The 18,748-nt window shown below is 38.5% G+C and overlaps 1 pseudogene; it reads left to right on the forward strand.

Annotated features, from left to right (window-relative positions):
* Window positions 1–14,218: 14,218 nt before the first annotated feature.
* On the forward strand, window positions 14,219–17,194 carry LOC131311911 (chaperone protein ClpB1-like; annotated as a pseudogene).
* The last annotated feature ends 1,554 nt before the right edge of the window (window positions 17,195–18,748 follow it).

The following is an 18,748-nucleotide window of genomic DNA, read 5'->3' on the forward strand; positions in this document are numbered from 1 at the left end:
TTTAGGATTTGCAACACAATTCGTAAATGCTTTGCATGTTGTTCCTCATTCTTCGAGTATATCAAAATGTCATCAATGAACACGATCACAAAATCATCCAAATAACGCTTGAATATCCGATTCATCAAATCCATAAAGGCAGCGGGGGCATTCGTCACTCCAAATGGCATCACAATAAACTCATAATGATCATATCGAGTACGGAAAGCTGTCTTCTCAATATCCTCTCTTTTCACTTTTAACTGGTGGTATCCTGAATGAAAATCAATCTTAGAAAATATCTGACTCCCTTGCAATTGATCAAACAAATCATCTATTCTGGGTAGTGGGTATTTATTCTTGATCGTCACTTTGTTTAATTCCCGATAATCAATACATAGCCGCATAGTCCCATCTTTCTTTTTTACAAACAACACCGGTGCTCCCCATAGTGATGAGCTAGGTCGTATAAAACCTTTCTTCAGTAATTCCTGTAGTTGCACTTTCAGTTCCTTAAGCTCTGCTGGTGCCATTCGATAAGGTGCTTTGGAAATAGGTTGTGTATAAGGTGCTAGGTCAATTGAGAATTCTATTTCCCTGTCCAATGGCGTACCAGGCAAATCTTCTGGAAAAACCTCCGAAAAATCTTGAACCACAGGGATACTTTCCAACGTTTCTTTTTTGGTCTCACTTGACACTATACTGCAATAGTACCCTTCACAACCCTTCTTTAAAAGTTGTTGGGCACGAGCCGCCGAAATGCAATATGGAGGTGAGAACACTCTTTCTCCAATAAATCGAAACTCATCTAGCCCAGGGTTTCTAAAGACAATGGACTTATTCTTACAATCTATAGTAACACTATTGTTAGATAACCAGTCCATTCCTAGAATTGCATCAAAGTGACCTATAGGCATAGATATTAGGTCTGCTATCAACTTTTTACCCCCAAACTTCACATCGCACTCCCTATATATCAATTTACATATTGTGCTACTATTCGAAGGTGTAGACACTAATAATTCATATGCGAGTGGTTCGGGGCTTTTAGACAACTTCAACGCAAACTGGCTAGCAATAAAGGAATGTATCGAACCCGAATCAAAAAGTACATAGGCAGGAGTGGAGCAGATGAGTATAGTACCTGCAACAACTGATTCTGTATTCCGCGGATCACCAGGAGTTAGCGCGAAAGCCTTTCCTTGTTTTTGATTTGTCCCCGTCTTCTGCCCAGTTGAATTTTTGACGTTATTCCCCATTGGCACCGCATTGGGTCCAGTTACCTTCTTTGTGCAGTCCCTCTGAATATGGCCGTTCTGACCACAGTTGAAACATTTAGTTGTAGTTTTCCAACATACTCCTGAATGATATTTACCACACGTAATACAAGCCGGGATACTCGATCCTTGATTCCCTTGACTGATCTTCCAACATACTCCAGAATGGTTCTTCCCACATGTTGGACAAGTAGGAAGAGTCCCTCTTTGGTCTACCTTCCCAGTATTCTGTCTCTTTGGGTTGTCATAACCGGTATTTCTCCCAACATTCGTATTCTTCCTCTTTTTAAATTCAGAAATTTTTCTGACATCCTCACGTCCTTGTTCTACTATGAGAGCACGGTCAAGAACATCCGCATATGTAGGCAAGCGTAGTGGTTTAACAACATTTCTAATTCCTGGTATTAACCCATCTTCAAATTTACGTGCCTTCCTATTATCAGTATCGATGGTGTGGGACCCAAATTTTGCCAAATTAGTAAATTCAGCTTCATAGTCAGCAACAGTCATTCCCCCTTTTTACTTTAAATCCAAAAACTCGAAACATTTCGCATCTCTGATCGCATGAGGGACGTACTTTTCTTTGAATACTACCACAAAACGCCTCCATTCCATACCCGATTCCGCCTTATCTTTCAAATTCCACCAGCGGTGTGCTTCTCCTTTCAACTTGTAACTTGCCAACCTCACCTTTTGCATTTCCGTACACGTAATTACCTTAAAGATCTTTTTGATTTCAGCCAACCATTCATATGCAACAGTAGGATTTATTCCACCTTCAAACGTGGGAGGCTTTAATTTCAGGAACTCCTTAAGATCAAGTCTTGCTGCTGGTTGAGGTTGATTTTGATTCTCGTTTTGTTCGGGTATTACAGGTTGTCGTCGTGGGGGTGGCACATGCGGTGGTTGTTCTTGGGGTGGTGATTGTTCTCGTGGGGGAGGAGGGGGTGGTTGGTTATGTTGTAGATTTTGGACAAGAGTGGTTAGGTCTGCTATTGTCCTTTCTAAGCGTTCAAATCTCGTTTGCGACTCAATTTCTGCTTGAGTGCGATGCCGTACCATGGTTATGTCTAAGGAACAAAACAGATTAAAAATAATCACAATCTAGATTTAGTCATAACAATTGAAATAAAATAAGGGCAACACATTCTTCCATCCATAACTAAACACGTTTATATTACAACAAAAGTGAGTACACCCTCTTCTTCTTCTTCTTCTTCTTCTTCTTCTTCTTTTAACAACATGTACAACTATCCACATCGATAAGACTACGTACATTACTTTAGTCATACTTACCATTACATAGGTCTTACCATACGTACTATACACTTTTTACATTTTTACATGATTAGTTCACTTAGTCATCTCGGCACACTCCTATCGGTTACTCCGAGTCAGAAGATATCACAATTATATTGGATTCTCCTCCTCTGAATCGGAACCGACTTTTCAACAACCACAAGTTCCCGGAAAGATACTCGTTGTGCCCTCCTATCAGGCGCAAGCACTGAGGTGGACGCCTATGCCGGAGCAAACGAACGGGAACCCTGAGCTGCGGACTCTCTCACCGCCATTCCATCCCTTATCTCTGTATAAGTATCCCGAGAATTAGCCAGTTCCATTGCCGTTTTAAAGACTAGCTTTTGCGAGCACAACCTATGTCGGGCAACAGCTTGAGTCATCCGAGGAGAATACCGATGCTCCCTATTTACCTTTTCTATTTCTTGGTGCACTTTGGTCTCTGCATCCCTCCCTACGTTTTCCATATGCTCTGTTATGTCCATAAAGCTACAGTGGTACACTCCCGGTTCCCGTGAAACCACCTTATAACGACCCAATTCGTCCCTACCTTGGTGAAAGTTATAATTTGCCATCCCTACAAATCAAAAAGAGAAAGAAACCACATTAATTAACTTATTTGTTTCTATTGGCTCTATATTTAATTTATTTGTTGTATACCAATATATGATGTGTCCCCTATACTCTGGAGTTTTATCTTAATCTCAAACCATGCTCTGATACCACCTCTGTCACGTCCCAACTCCAATACGGGTCACCTGACCGGCAGGTGACGGAATCACCAAGGCCTCCAACACTTTTCCCATTCAGAGCACACTAAATAACATAAAAAGAAAAACAGCGGAAGCGACTATTCATACAACTCCAGAGTGTCTATACAACATAGCTAAGCTTAATTTACAATACCACGTGTCTCAAAACTACACAACGTTTCTGCTCCTTTTTACAGACGTGCTATTTACAAGAGCTAACCAAAAATAAACACATCCAGCCCTCAACTTGCTATCTACAATAACCTGAAAAATTAGAAAAAGTTTTCATAAGCCGAAGCTCGGGTGAGAAACGTATACCAAAATTACAAGTTTGACCATGGAAATACCTTACTTAATAAAACAATTCAAGAACCAAGCAACATTTCAAGTATTCTCATCAAATTTTCCAATAACAAGCATTTCGATCCATAAATTCAATTTTTTGGTCCAAAAGATGGACACTTTTCTTCTTCCCTTTCACTTTTGCACATTCGAGCGATAATAACATTCAACGGTATTTTTGCCAGTCGGTTGGGGAGCGACCCCATTGAAGAGTGGTAAGATATCGTTACCCGGTGATTCCTGGCTGCATCTCCTACCTTATTACTCCATGCCACTAGTTTCTTTATATGTCCCCTAGCGCTCGAGACACCGTTCGAATGATTCATATTATCACAGGCATGTACTAACAAGAAGTAAATTCAAGTTCCCAAAACATATTGCCACGGTCTAGATTAACTGTAACACCAAAGATTTAATAAACATGCCATCACATGTGTTTTATTCAACATCACCAATTAAATCAAGTAAGAGGATCGAATTCCACACTTTTCGGTAAAAACAAGCAATGGCATTTTATCCCAAAATTCAGAAAAATACATGTAACCAAGGTATGCGCAACTCACCAAAAAGGATGCGTCTAACTTGACGTGGCACCGAGCTAGCCCAAGGCACTAGTACCTATACAAAACGCATCACGAATTACTACTTGTCACAACTGTTTGAGCATGATCTAGGAATCAACTCTAATTTTTTCATTAGGCCGTCGGGTCAGCATAAGGACTGTTTTTTTTTTTTTATAGTTCTAGAACGAAAGTATTACATACTAAACCTATTATCCCTTCTGAAGTTATATGTATGGGTACCAAATACACAAGTTTGGAATAAAATTCCCATAGTTTACTAAAGTAGATGCGTAGGAATTTAGCATAGTCTTTGATTAGCTTAATCAAATTGCTATTCAATATCCTAAATTGAGGCTTATAATCAGTCAGTGAATAATCAGCAAATAATTTACTTAAACGCGATAGGGGTTTCGCTTGTGTGAAAATTTTAGGGGTTCGGGTGCTGCGTATGCGAGAGGAGAAAAAGATGCTATAAAAAGGTGAGAGAGAGTGGCCGAAGTGGTGTCGATCGAGTTGGTCGGCAGCCATGGCCGCCGTTCCTCCGTGCTGTACATGTGCGTGTGCGAGTGTTGCAAGAGTTTTGCTCCAGTTCTATTTCCTCAGTCAAAAACAGATACATAAGCCCTATTACTAACCATAAAATAGATTAATGAGTGAGAATGATAAATAGATTAATGGGTTAGAAGGATTACCAAAAGGGACTTAGAAATCCTTCGGTGAAAACAAACGGAACGGGTAGGCGGCCCGACGGTGTATTCTCGGCAAAAAAAAAACTAGGCAGGAGTCTCTCTCGTTTTTGTTTTGTTCTCTAATTTAAGAATTACCCAATACACATATATATACTTCGGTGGAACATGGAAGTACAACATGAAAATAAGACACCTGTTACTATCCCCATGACTCAGCAAATTAAATTTCATGTCCCGTTAACGCGAACTAGACCAAACGTGTTTGGATTTCAGTCTCCGAAAAATCCCAAAAATTCAACACAGACTAATAATAATTTAAGGGTCATTGTGACGGTGTCAGATTTTTAAGGTAAAATCCCATCGTTGCATACCTCATACAGTGTGGGGGGGTTCCTATTCGGACCACGTAATTAAACTACTACTTCTTCTTCTTTTTTTAAGAAAATGCAGGATTTTACCTCTGTCACGTCCCAACTCCAATACGGGTTACGTGACCGGCCGGTGACGGAATCACCAAGGCCTCCAACACTTTTCCCATTTAGAGCACACTAAATAACATAAAAAGAAAAACAGTGAAAGCGACTATTCATACAACTCCAGAGTGTCTATACAACATAGCTAAGCTTAATTTACAATACCACTTGTCTCAAAACTACACAACGTTCCTGCTCCTTTTTACAGACGTGCTATTTACAAGAGCTAACCAAAAATAAACACATCCAGCCCTCAACTTGCTATCTACAATAACCTGAAAAAATAGAAAAGGTTTTCATAAGCCGAAGCTCGGGTGAGAAACGTATACCAAAATTACAAGTTTGACCATGGAAATACCTTACTTAATTAAACAATTCAAGAACCAAGCAACATTTCAAGTATTCTCATCAAATTTTCCAATAACAAGCATTTCGATCCATAAATTCAATTTTTTGGTCCAAAAGATTGACACTTTTCTTCTTCCCTTTCACTTTTGCACATTCGAGCGATAATAACATTCAACGGTATTTTTGCCAGTCGGTTGGGGAGCGACCCCATTGAAGAGTCGTAAGATATCGTTACCCAGTGATGCCTGGCTGCATCTCCTACCTTATTACTTCATGCTACTAGTTTCTTTACATGTCCCCTAGCGCTCGAGACACCGTTCGAATGATTCATATTATCACAAGCATGTACTAACAAGAAGTAAAACTCAAGTTCCCAAAACATATTGCCATGGTCCAGATTAACTGTAACACTAAAGATTTAATCAACAGGCCATCGCATGTATTTTATTCAACGTCACCAATTAAATCAAGTAAGAGGATCGAATTCCACACTTTTCAGCAAAAACAAGCAATGGCATTTCATCCCAAAATTCAGAAAAATTCATGTAACCAAGGTATATGCAACTCACCAAAAAGATGCGTCTAACTCGACGTGGCACCGAACTAGCCCAAGGCACTGGTACCTATACAAAATGTATCACGAATTACTACTGTTACAGTTGAACTTAGGGATAAACTAATTTCCAAATCAAGCCATTGAATAGGCACACGGACTGTTTTTTTTAGCTCTAAATTGAAAGTAATATACTTAACATATTATGTCTTGTGAAGCTATTGGTACGTGAAGCTATGGGTACCAATATACAAAAGTTTAATTACGATAGAATTCCCACAATCCGTTAGGAAAAACACTAACGATTGTAGCTAGGCTTTTAGCTAGCCTAATCAAATTCTTATTCCAATCTTTTAAATCGAGGCTTATAATAATCACAGCATCATTAGCAAATAATCTACTCGAATCAATTAACGGCGACGAGTTCTGAAATCAAACTCTTTGTACCAAAGAAATGAGCTTACAAGCTAAAATGCATGTACTGGATGTTCAATGAAATATTTGGATTGTTGCTTTGAACTGTTTCATAATGTGGGGTATTTTCATGGTCAAACTTGTAACTTTGGTATACGTTTCTCACCCGAGCTTTGGCTTATGAAAACCATTTCCAATTTTTCAGGTTAAGGTAGATAGCAAGTTGTGGACTAAATGAGGTGCTAGAATAACCGTGGGGAATCATGTGTAGCCTAATGGTTTGTAATTATTTTACTTGTACACCTAGAAGCTCTGGGATTATGTTATTTATTCTACAGTTCCGCATACTTTGCTTATATGGTTTATAATGATAATGATGATACCACTTCTGTCACGACCCAAAACCTACCTTGGAAGTCATGACCGGGCAAGCGGGTGTTAAGCCACCGAAGGCCTGCACATATTCTAGTTTAGGGATTTCTCGCATATCATTATCACTATAAACCATATAAGCAAAGTATGCGGCACTGTAGAATAAATAACATAATCCCAGAGCTTCTAGGTGTACAAGTAAAATAATTACAAACCGTTAGGCTATACATGATGCACCATTCTAGCACCCCATTCAGTCCACAACTTGCTATCTACCTTAACCTGAAAAATTGGAAAAGGTTTTCATAAGCCGAAGCTCGGGTGAGAAACGTATACCAAAGTTACAAGTTTGACCATAGAAATACCCCACATTATAAAACAGTTCAAAGCAACAATTCAAATATTTCGTTGACCATCCAGTACATGTATTTTTGTCCGAAAGCTCATTTCTTTGGTCCAAGAAATGGGCCCTTTTCATTTCATTTCTCTTTCAACTTTGCACTTTTTAGCAATAATAGCATTCAACGGTATTTTTGCCAGTCGGTTGGGGAGCGACCCCATTGAAGAGTGGTAAGATATCATTACCCGGTGATGCCTGGCTGCATCTCCTACCTTATTACTTCACGCCACTAGTATCTTTACCCGTCCCCTAGTGCTCGGGACACCGTTCGAATAAATCATATTATCACAAGCATGTACCAGTAACAATTCCAGTTTCCAAAACATATTGCCATGGTCTAGTCTTTAACCGTAACACGTAAAATTTATAAACCAACCATTGCATGCATTAACATCAAATAAAGCAAGTAGGAAGCTCAATTTCCATATTTTCCGGTAAAACAAGCAATGGCATTTCATTCCAAAATTTCAGAAAATACGTGTAACTAAAGTATGCGCAACTCACCTTTAAGAAGTAGCGGTCACTTTACACGCGTCACCTCAATTCACATTACTTGCACCTTTGACTTGTCGAGGGCTAAGATGAAAACAAGGTCGAACTCTTGCTTAAGTCTCGGATTGACCTATTTGCCAATTATTTCGTGCCAATACCTATTTAACAATGCAATCAGAAAATCCTTAGGCCTTCTCGATTGTGAGTTGGCCTATTCGGCTTTGAAAACGGCTCGGGGTCAATTTGTGAATCTCATCACTAATTAATTCAATAAGGAACTTCACTTTATTTAAAGAAACTTTAGTCTATGACAGGGTTAACCAAACTGATGGTTAATTATGACCAACTTCATACAACACTTCCAGTAGTTTAATTCCTTAAGAATAATTAGTTCTACTAAATCCACCTAGAATCTTAGGCCCTATTCTTATATACAGAGGCGCATTTACTTGATCTTAATTTCCTCAATTAGTCTGTCGGGTCGGCATATGGTATAGTTTTTACGGATCTACTATGAAAGCAATGTATACTTTAACTTATTATTTTCTCTGAAGTTATGGGTACAAAAATGCACAAGTTTAAAATAGAATTCCTACAATCTGTTAGGATAGGCACGTAGGATTTTAGTTGGGTCATTAATTAGCTTAATCAAATTTCTATTTCAATCTCTTAAATTTAGGGCTTATAGCAATCGTAGTAGCATCTACAAATAATCTACTTGAATCAATTAATGGCGGCGAGTTCCGAAGCCAAACTCTTGACCGAAAGGAGGTCTCGCTTGTGAAAATTCCAGGGGTTAGGGTGCAACGAACGCAAGAAGAGAAAGAGATACAGTGGAAAGGTGAGAGGGAGTGGCTGGAGTGGTGTCGAGTCGGCCGGCAACCATGGCTGCCGTTTCTCAATGCTATGTGCGCTGTGCGTGCTTTTGTATGTGGTTTGCCCAAATCTACATCCTCTGATATTTAACTAGAGTACATATCATAATACCTATTGGAAGTAAATTAGTGAATGAATGAGAAATTACCAAACAAAACGGTAGATTTACGGTAAATTTTTCCCCAGGTGAGATTGAGCGGTACGGCCAGCGGTGAAACTCGGATGGAAGCATAGGTACAGGAGGTCGTCTCTGTCTTCTAAAGATTTGTTGTCTTTTTAAGTTAATTAATCCCAATGGGAATATATATACATCGGTGGGGGTATAGGTGAAACAGGTCATTTCTTTTCCCTTTTGAGTGACACTTGTCATTCCTCTGGCACATCATCAGGACACATGGCATCACGCGTCCGATCATCGAAAATTTTGTTTGAACGCGTTCAGATTTTGGTCTACGAAAAATCTTAAAAATTCAACATATACTAACAAAAATATGTAGATTATCATGACAGTGTCCGATTATAAAGGAAAGATTCCAATATTGCGTAATTCGTAAAGTGTATCAAATGTAACCCAGTTGTCCCATAGTATTTACAAAATTAAATCAGAATTCACATTTTCATTCGGAAAACGATACACTTCGCATAGCCTAACTTACTATTTGAATTAAATTAGAGTGTCGAGTTCCTATTCGGATCACGTTACTAGAATTTTAAAAGTCAGGATTTTACATTTCTCCCCACCTTAGGAAGTTTGGTCCTCCAAACTTGAATATAGCTGATAGTAATCGAATAATAATGTGTCTTCACAAAGCTTGAGTAGCATTTTTTTCCCGCTTTGCATAGTCAGCTTTCTTGTATCTTGATCAGCGGTGGTAAAACACGTTTGTCACATTTGGTACGCAGCGTTCTGAGATTCACTCGAATTGTTCCTCATATGCTATCTCCTTCCCAATCGTTGCTCTTTATGAGGCATATCAAGATTCTGCAACACTTTCTATATAATGCATTGAAGGACGTCTGGCTTACACTTGACCGATAGCTACTGATGTAGGCAAATTCCGCTGACAGTAGATGCTGCCCTTGACTTGAAAATCCTCGAGTAAACTAGCATCGATCATGTCTTCTAGAGTCAGAATCATTTGCTCAAAAGTAATGAAAATTTCCTAAACCTGGACTTAGATTTCAGATGTCAATAACTTTTCCGTTTTTCATCAATACGCTTCCTATGTCTTGTCATTCAGCCCAAATCTCTCTTTCCCATCCGGAGAACGGGAATTCGTGCCATCGTATCCATCCACTTCAGTTTTAGGTGTTCTTTTCATATTTCTCTATTGAGATCTTTCCTTGTCAGCTTTGATAATGACGACACCCTCTAGAAGAAGTCCTAAAAACTAATTAACAGAGTCTAAGAAAAATACAACTTCTTCTAAAAGAGAACCTTGACCTGATCATACTCTACCAATTATTACCGATATCAACTTGCTTGAAACGTTTCAGAAGTGGACTCAATTGCCACTTTCATAACAGATGAAAATTCTAGGAAAAAGAATCATATTCAGATTGGACATTTAACAAGTTCCATGGAGTAGAAGAAGCGTTTAGATTGATCAGATAAGGCACCACTTAGAAGAACAAATCTGAGCATATAGCAAATTTGGATATCGTGAAAATTCCTAGCTTGGTTACAACACATTTCTTTCTGAGTTGTTTGAATAGGAATTGGGTTCAAAGGCAAGGGGTATGGAAGAAGAAAATGCACAATTCTTGTTTTGTACATTCACTGTACCCACATAAGCCGAATGAAACCAAGTTTACAAAAGAGTTAGAAAGGAGTTGAAAATGGAATTGCACAGAGTCTAGGAATTAATCAAGTTACTCGTATGCTCATCTTAGAAAATATAATGAGGGCTGAATAGAAGAATTTCTGAGGTTTCACCATTAGAATTCACAAACAGCAAACGGAACAAAGTTATACAAAGGCTCAAAAGAAGACCACAAGGGCTAATTGAATCAAAGTTTTACAAAAAGAGTTCCAAAGAATACCACATGAAGCAATAGAATCAAAGTTTTGCATCATAGTTCAAAGGAAGTTGAATATGGATTTTGTTGAGAGTTTAGAGACTAATCTAGATATTTTTCTTGAAATTACGTCGGCCTAATGCATTTCAAACCAAACATCCTAGATCAAACGGAAGTGTGGACCATGGCAATATGTTCCCAAAACATATTGCAACTCTAATCAGATTAGTGTGCACACGTTTATAATGAGGAGAAGCACGCCGTTGGTGGAATATGTTACATCCACTAAACTGGATGTAATTGTTTACTCCTGAACAGGATAAACTGGATGTAACATATGTTACATCCACTAAACTGGATGTACATATTAGTGGTATCTTTACCCGTTCCGTATAAGTATTCCATCTCTTATCTCCGTATAAGTATCCCATAGCTTCACGTACCAATAGCTTCACAAGACATAATAGGTTAAGTATATTACTTTCAATTTAGAGCTAAAAAAAACAGTCCGTGTGCCTATTCAATGGCTTGATTTGGAAATTAGTTTATCCCTAAGTTCAACTGTAACAGTAGTAATTCGTGATACATTTTGTATAGACACCAGTGCCTTGGGCTAGTTCGGTGCCACGTCGAGTTAGATGCATCTTTTTGGTGAGTTGCGCATACCTTAGTTACATGTATTTCTGAAATTTTGGAATGAGATGCCATTGCTTGATTTTGCTGGAAAATATGGAATTTAAACTTCCTACTTGGTTTAATTGATGTTAATGCATGCAATGGCTGGTTTATAAATCTTTTGAGTTTCAGTTAAATTAGATCATGGCAATATGTTTTGGAAACTTGAATTTTACTGGTTGCTAGTACATGCTCGTGATAATATAATTCATTTGAACGGTGTCCCGAGCGCTAGGGGACGGGTAAAGATACCAGCGGCGTGAAGTAATAAGGTAGGAGATGCAGCCAGGCATCACCGGGTAATAATATCTTACCACTCTTCAATGGGGTCGCTCCCCAACTGACTGGCAAACATACCGTTGAATGTTATTATCGCTCGAATGTGCAAAAGTGAAAGGGAAGAAGAAAAGTGTCCATCTTTTGGACCAAAAAATTGAATTTATGGATCAAAATGCTTGTTATTGGAAAATTTGATGAGAATACTTGAAATGTTGCTTGGTTCTTGAATTGTTTTATTAAGTAAGGTATTTCCATGGTCAAACTTGTAATTTTGGTATACGTTTCTCACCCGAGCTTCGGCTTATGAAAACCTTTTCTATTTTTTCAGGTTATTGTAGATAGCAAGTTGAGGGCTGGATGTGTTTTTTTTTGGTTAGCTCTTGTAAATAGCACGTCTGTAAAAAGGAGCAGGAACGTTGTGTAGTTTTGAGACAAGTGGTATTGTAAATTAAGCTTAGCTACGTCGTATAGACACTCTGGAGTTGTATGAATAGTCGCTTTTGCTGTTTTTCTTTTTATGTTATTTAGTGTGCTCTGAATGGGAAAAGTGTTGGAGGCCTTGGTGATTCCGTCACCGGCCGGTCACGTGACCCGTATTGGAATTGGGACGTGACACTTGCATGTAAAACTCTCTTCCGCAAATGATACAAACCCTTAGGTAGAACTTACACTTGAAAACCAACTTACAATAGAAGGGTGCCCAAAGCTTATATGCACATGGCTAATCCCATACTTAGCCAATGTGGTCGTAATATACATACTGACCTCTTCTTTTGCTCTTTGTTTGTTGGGGTAATTTGACTTCTGCCAACATATTTTTCCGTGTAAATTGAAGATTACGAGATTGAATTTAAATCGCATGGAGCTAACCCAAGTGATAATTAAGAACCATTCCAATTTGGCCTTGAGTCCGACTTTTGCTGTCCACGTTATGCACATTGCCATGGTGGTGGTGGATCGGTGGTTTTGGAGGAGAGAGAAGTAGCTCATGAGAGAGGAGAGAGAACCGACCTATCTCTTTTCCTTTCTCCAAAATTTTGAACTTGGGTCTACTGTTTAAGGGGTTTCAAAGAGAGGAAGAGTCAACCCCAAAAGTGGTTTTGAGAAAGCAATAAGTGATCTTCCATGAGATCACAGATTTCACTTCCACGGAGGCCAAACATTCCAAACTTTGGAGCCATTGAGGGTTATGCCGGCCCGGTGGTTAACTTCAGGGCCCCGGAATTAGTCGAGGTGTGCGCAAGCTGGCCCGAACATCCGGTTATCAAAAAAAAAAAGAAGAGGAAGAGTTATACATGACTGAATGTGACACCATCTTTTAATTACCCAAAAAAAAAAGTGATACCATATTTTTAGATGTCTGAGATCTTGAAAGGTTTCAATTTTCTTGAAACAGTTTCAGTTTCGGCCTTAAAGTACTCATTGTCTGAAATCCATCTGTTTTCTTAAATTTGATTGGTTAATTTGGTGGAAAGGGATGGGATTGATTCTCCGTTTTCTTTCTAAGGGTGGAGCTTGTGAGTGAATAAAATGTTTCTATATCAGGTGGACCTTATTGTTGTTGACCAATATTTGGGTGGTCTCCGTTTAATTCTCTCTCTCTTGCCGGCTGTTCCATTGGGACTTCAAGATCTTCAAATGCTTAATGTGGAGCCGTAGAGGGAATAAGCTGAGACGTGATTTTAGGAGTTTTCCTTGGTCCACCGTCTTGTTTCTGCTTCCTTATATGGCTTGCTAAATTTGGGGTTCGACTTAAGGAGAGTGTGCGAATTAGCTTCGAATGTCGATCATGCTGGTCTGTTTAACCTTGATAGCATGATTTGTTTCGGGCGAATAGTTGGACTGACCTCAGGTCTTGCAGAGTGCGTTTATGTACCTAGTTTGGAGTGCTTCTCTGGTGAAATAAGGTGTTAGCGAGCTTTGCTCGTTGCAGTTATAACATATGTAAGTATGTAACCTCCATGAACGTTCCGGCAAACACGCGCTACTGTGTGTGTGGTTTTTTGGCACTTATTGATCTGTGCTCCTGATTTCGTGAAGCTTGACGGATAGATGGCTTTGGCAGTGTTTTTCCTTCGTGTTTTGCATGTGGGTTGCAGCTGTGTTCAAATTATTGTTCTGGTTTTTGGCACCTATTGATTCTGTTTATTATTTTAATTGCTGATCCCTGTCTATGACTGCAAATTTCTGGTTCATTTATTTATCTGCGTCGTTTAATTGTATGTTTCCTGGGATCGGGTCAAGTACGTTGGTCCTTCTGTCCACATTGAAGCTAATTAATAAAAGGTCTTCACCTTTCCTTAATGTATCCTGTGACTACATGACTAATGATACCATCTCTTAGTTCCTGATCCAGGGTCTAAGAATGCAAATTTCTGGTTTATTTATTTATCTGTGTCGTCTGATTGTATGTTTCCAGTGATCGGGTCAAGTACGTTGGTCCTTCTGTCCACATTGAAGCTGATAAAAGGTCTTCTTCACCTTTCCTTAATGTATACTGTAACTACATGACTAAATGCGAATATGTCTGATGTGAAATGAAAAGGTAATAAAAATAACAAATTGTAAGATCATAGGTGATGTGGAAAGCAATTAATACATCATATACGATTAGCATGCAGGAAACTTTGCAATCATACTGGAAGAAAAATTCAGGAAAGAAAATGGGAGTAGCTGGGAGGGATGAAGAAGAAATAGAGAACAGAAACTGAAGCAGTTGATCAGAAGTGAAGCATACAAAACTGTTGTAGTGGTAGCTGTAGCAAGAGCAAAGAAGTCTTAGATGCTACCATAATAAACAGTTCGCAAGTTTTAGGATCCAAGTGAACCACATAACTAACAAGGGCAAATTGGCAAACATATTACCAGGGAGTACCATGAAAATGTGCTCCCTCTATTCCAAATCTACGGAAAGTCTTGCATTTTTTAGATCAGAAAATAAAGAACTTTATGTGCATTGTTTTTTGAAATCTTTTCCTTATTAAAGATCGCGTAGAGTACTTTAATTTGGTACAAATAGATTCAAAAAATGATCCACGAAGTACTATTTTTCGATCCAAAAAATGCCCGACTTTTCATAGAGGGTGAGCAATTTGGGACGTGGGAGTATTATTGAAGTTCTAGTAGTTGAGTTGATCGATTTGTTTTACGATCCAATATGTTTTTCACTCAGATTACAGACAAGCTTGTGATATGGTTTGCATACATTTTGATTCGTATATCATAAATCTTGTGATTTCAATTTTCTGTCGTGGACATAGAAGAACTGGGCAAAATAAAGCTACTGAATTGAACTGTAATGTACTTTTTGTAGCAGGCTTGAAAATCCACCATGAATCGTGACAAGTTCACTTGCAAGACAAACGAGTCCCCTTCTACGGCTAGAAAGCTTGATCCGGTACTCGGAAGGGACGGTGAGATTCAAATGGTACTCACGATTCTATCGTGAAGAACAACCAGAAACAATGCACTTCTTATTGCAGAGCCCGGTGTTAGCACAACAGCAGTGGTTGAAGGCGTAGCTCAGAGAGTTGTTACTGGGTGTTTTCCTCGTAATCTTACTGATGTGAGGCTTATCACCATAGATTTGGGGGATTTGGTTGTTGGGGTGAAATCTAGGGGAAAGTTTGAGAAGAGTTTAAAAGATGATTTGAAAAAAGTCGAAGAGGCCGGACACAAAGCTATTTTTGTCGTTAATAAAATACACCTTCTTTTTGGCTGGTCGAACTGAAGAGTCCATAAAAGCCGCTAATCTCTTCAATCCAATGCTTTCCAAGGGACAACTCAGATGCATTGGAGCAACAACTTCTGACGAGTATAGGAAATTTTTGGAGACAGATGTTTTTGAGAGTCAGTTTGAGCAGGTTTATGTGGTTGAGCCAAGTATCGAGGACACAATTAGTATTCTTCAGAGGGTTGAAAAAGAAGTTTGAAGGGCTTTGGTGTTAGCATTCAGGATCAAGCTTTTGTGGTTGCTGCACAGCTATCAGCCCAACATATCACCGGTACGTAGTGATTACAGTTTCCAGCTAGTATGTTCACAGACTTTTTCTTATTGTGTTCTCTTTTTCTTTTTTGGCAACCTTCTGAAGCTTACAAGGCTGAAATTATTTGTTTCATTCATGACTACATTGCGTTTTTCAAATGCAATACTGTGTTTCAGATGCATGTTTGTTTTTGGATTTCAGACCGTCGTCTACCAGAAAAAGCAATTGACCTAGTTGATGGAGCTTGTGCAAATATGACACTCGAGCTAGATAGAAACAAGGAAACGATGATGAGCGTTGCACTCTGAAACAGAAGAAGCTGAAGAAGCTCCTATTTCCGCTTCTTGCAGGTGAAAGAAGTAATGGTTTAACTAGAGGTGCAAGGGTTGAAGTTGAGGCGAATATACAAGAAAATTTAGCACTTGGGACTGTGGGACCAGAACAAATTGTAGCAGTTGCGAGTAGGTGGACAGGCATACCTGTGACGAGACTTGGGCAGGAAGAGAAACAGACGTTGCGTACCCTCGCTGACAAGTTGCGTCAAAGGGTGGTGGGACAAGATCACGCAGTCAATGTTGTCGCCAGGACTGTGATCAAGTCAAGAGTTGGTTTAGGAATGCCGCAACAACCAAGTGGTTCGTTCCTCTTCTTGGTCCAGATGGTGTCGGAAAGACCGAGCTTGCTAAGGCTCTTGCAGAACAACTTTATGATGATGAAACTATGCTAATTCGGAATGATAATTACAATACGTTGAACGCTTTATCATCACCTTTTTCTGCCGTAAGGGATCAAAATGATGATTACTTACTGTTTTTGTTTTGTTTTGACGGGTTCAGCAGTTTCGGGTATGAGTACCGTGGAAAGCTGGTAGAGGAAGTGAGGCGGAGGCCTTATGGTGTCGTACTATTTCACGAAGTAGAGAAAGCACACTCCCCTGCTTTTAGTTCTCTGCTTCAAGTTTTGGTCGAAGGAAGGTTGACAGATAGCGAAGGTCACACGGTTGAACTTACCAACTCTCTAATAATTATGACTTCAAACCTCCGCACTGAGCGTCTCTCGGAAGGATTAGCTGGTGAGTGGACGGCGGAGAGTGCTCGGGAAAAGGTGATGCAAGTGGTAAAGCAACAGTTTCATGGTCTCAATGGATCTTCCGTTCAACTGACTTGTTTCATCTATTTTGTTAGCGTATTAACGTTTTCTAGAAACGCAAAACTTGGAATAGGAGTTTTCGTTGTGGTGAAAGATGTTCTGAATTAATCTAATCACACTTGGGTTCTGACTAATTGGCAGGTGAGGAAGCACTTCGAACCCAAGTTGCTCGACGAACTAGATGAGATTGTCATCTTTGATCCCAAAGGAGTTGATAGTACCTGAGAGGTTTCAAACCTGAGATCTTAAAAGGAAGCAAACCATTATGAATCTTACTTCAATAATCGGAATTGTTTATTTTATCTAGATTCATTTGTTAACATATAGTACATTTTTTTTAGCTTAGTCTGATATCGTTCGGTACTTGCATAGTTGCATTATCTAAAAATTCAATTTTTTTGAATTGTAAAATCTTTTATCAAAGCCCAAAGCGCATCAAAACTTGTCTGTATGCACCTCTATTTTAGGTTGAATCCATCTACGGTAGGCCTTAGTTGGAACCATAGAGTTGAAAAACGTTCAGAAAAGAAAAACAAGACAATAAAATTGCCTTTGTTTGAACAATTTTCGTCTTCAATGAGCTTTTTTTTTTTGTTGTTGCTTTAGCTCATAATTTTATACTTTTTAAATTCCTCTTAAGTCTCGTTGAGACAAATAATCAATTGAAAAATATTTGCGCAAATCTAGAAAGACGACGGAAAGTATCACTCACTTAATAATTAAAGAGAGCCGATTGCCAGCATTCCTGGACGGCCAATTTGTGGTACATCAAACTTATGGTGGCCTTTGCTTGTAATCATGTAAACCCTCTAAAAAAAAAAAAATGGTCCCTAATATAGGAATTGTTTTTTTATCGTGAGGAATGTTAGAATAGTTAGATTAGCACCTTGAAGTTAAGGAGTCAAGATCCTATGATGTGATGATCTCTCATGCTGTCTTGCATGTGATGAAAAACAGGAATCAGTCTTATTTCACAGTCCAAACCATTCATGTAGTTGGTCTCGGCATGTCTAACTGCCATGCCAAAAATCGAGTTTATCAAAGATTGGTAAAAAGTTTAATCTAGCCATATTTGTCTGAATATAAATAAGGGCAAATTTTACAAATGGTCTCTCTAGTTTGCACGAGTTCTCATTTTCGTCCCTCTAATATTAATTGTATCGATTTTAACCCTATAGTTTTCATTCCGTCTCAATTTCGTCCCTCTCCCTGACGCAGTCAATGAAACAAACGGAATTGAAGGGCAAAATTGTCATTTTCTTTCATAGAGGGACTATATTGAGATTTTATGTAAACCAGAGGGACTATTTCTAAAATTTTACATTTTACTTTTGTTTTTTGCAAATAAAATAAAAAAGACCATAAGTAATGTATTTGACAATTGAATTATTTTTTATTGGGTAATCAAACTATAAAAAAAATTATATTTATATTTCATTACATATTACAAAAATATTAGAAAATGCATAAATCAACCCCTTAGCTAATGTTTTTGTATCATGTCCTTATAATCTCCTTATTTTTTTCACCCGATAAAAAAAATGTTCAAAATCCGTGTTTATTTGTTATATGAGTGATCTTATGAGTAAGTCCCAAAATATATACACTTATACCCATGTTTTAATGTATTAGATCTCTTAATATTTAATAGTGTTTTATTGCTAAATTAAACACAATTACAAGATTTCTAAATATTATTGAACAACTTTTGTGACACACGTGCTACAATGGCCAGGACAAAGGGTCGCAATCCCGCGAGAGTTAGCTAACTCCAAAATCCCGTCTCTTTTTAATCATGTGACAAAGAAAAT

Source organism: Rhododendron vialii, chromosome 12a (assembly GCF_030253575.1).
Source record: "Rhododendron vialii isolate Sample 1 chromosome 12a, ASM3025357v1".
Lineage (NCBI taxonomy): Eukaryota > Viridiplantae > Streptophyta > Magnoliopsida > Ericales > Ericaceae > Rhododendron > Rhododendron vialii.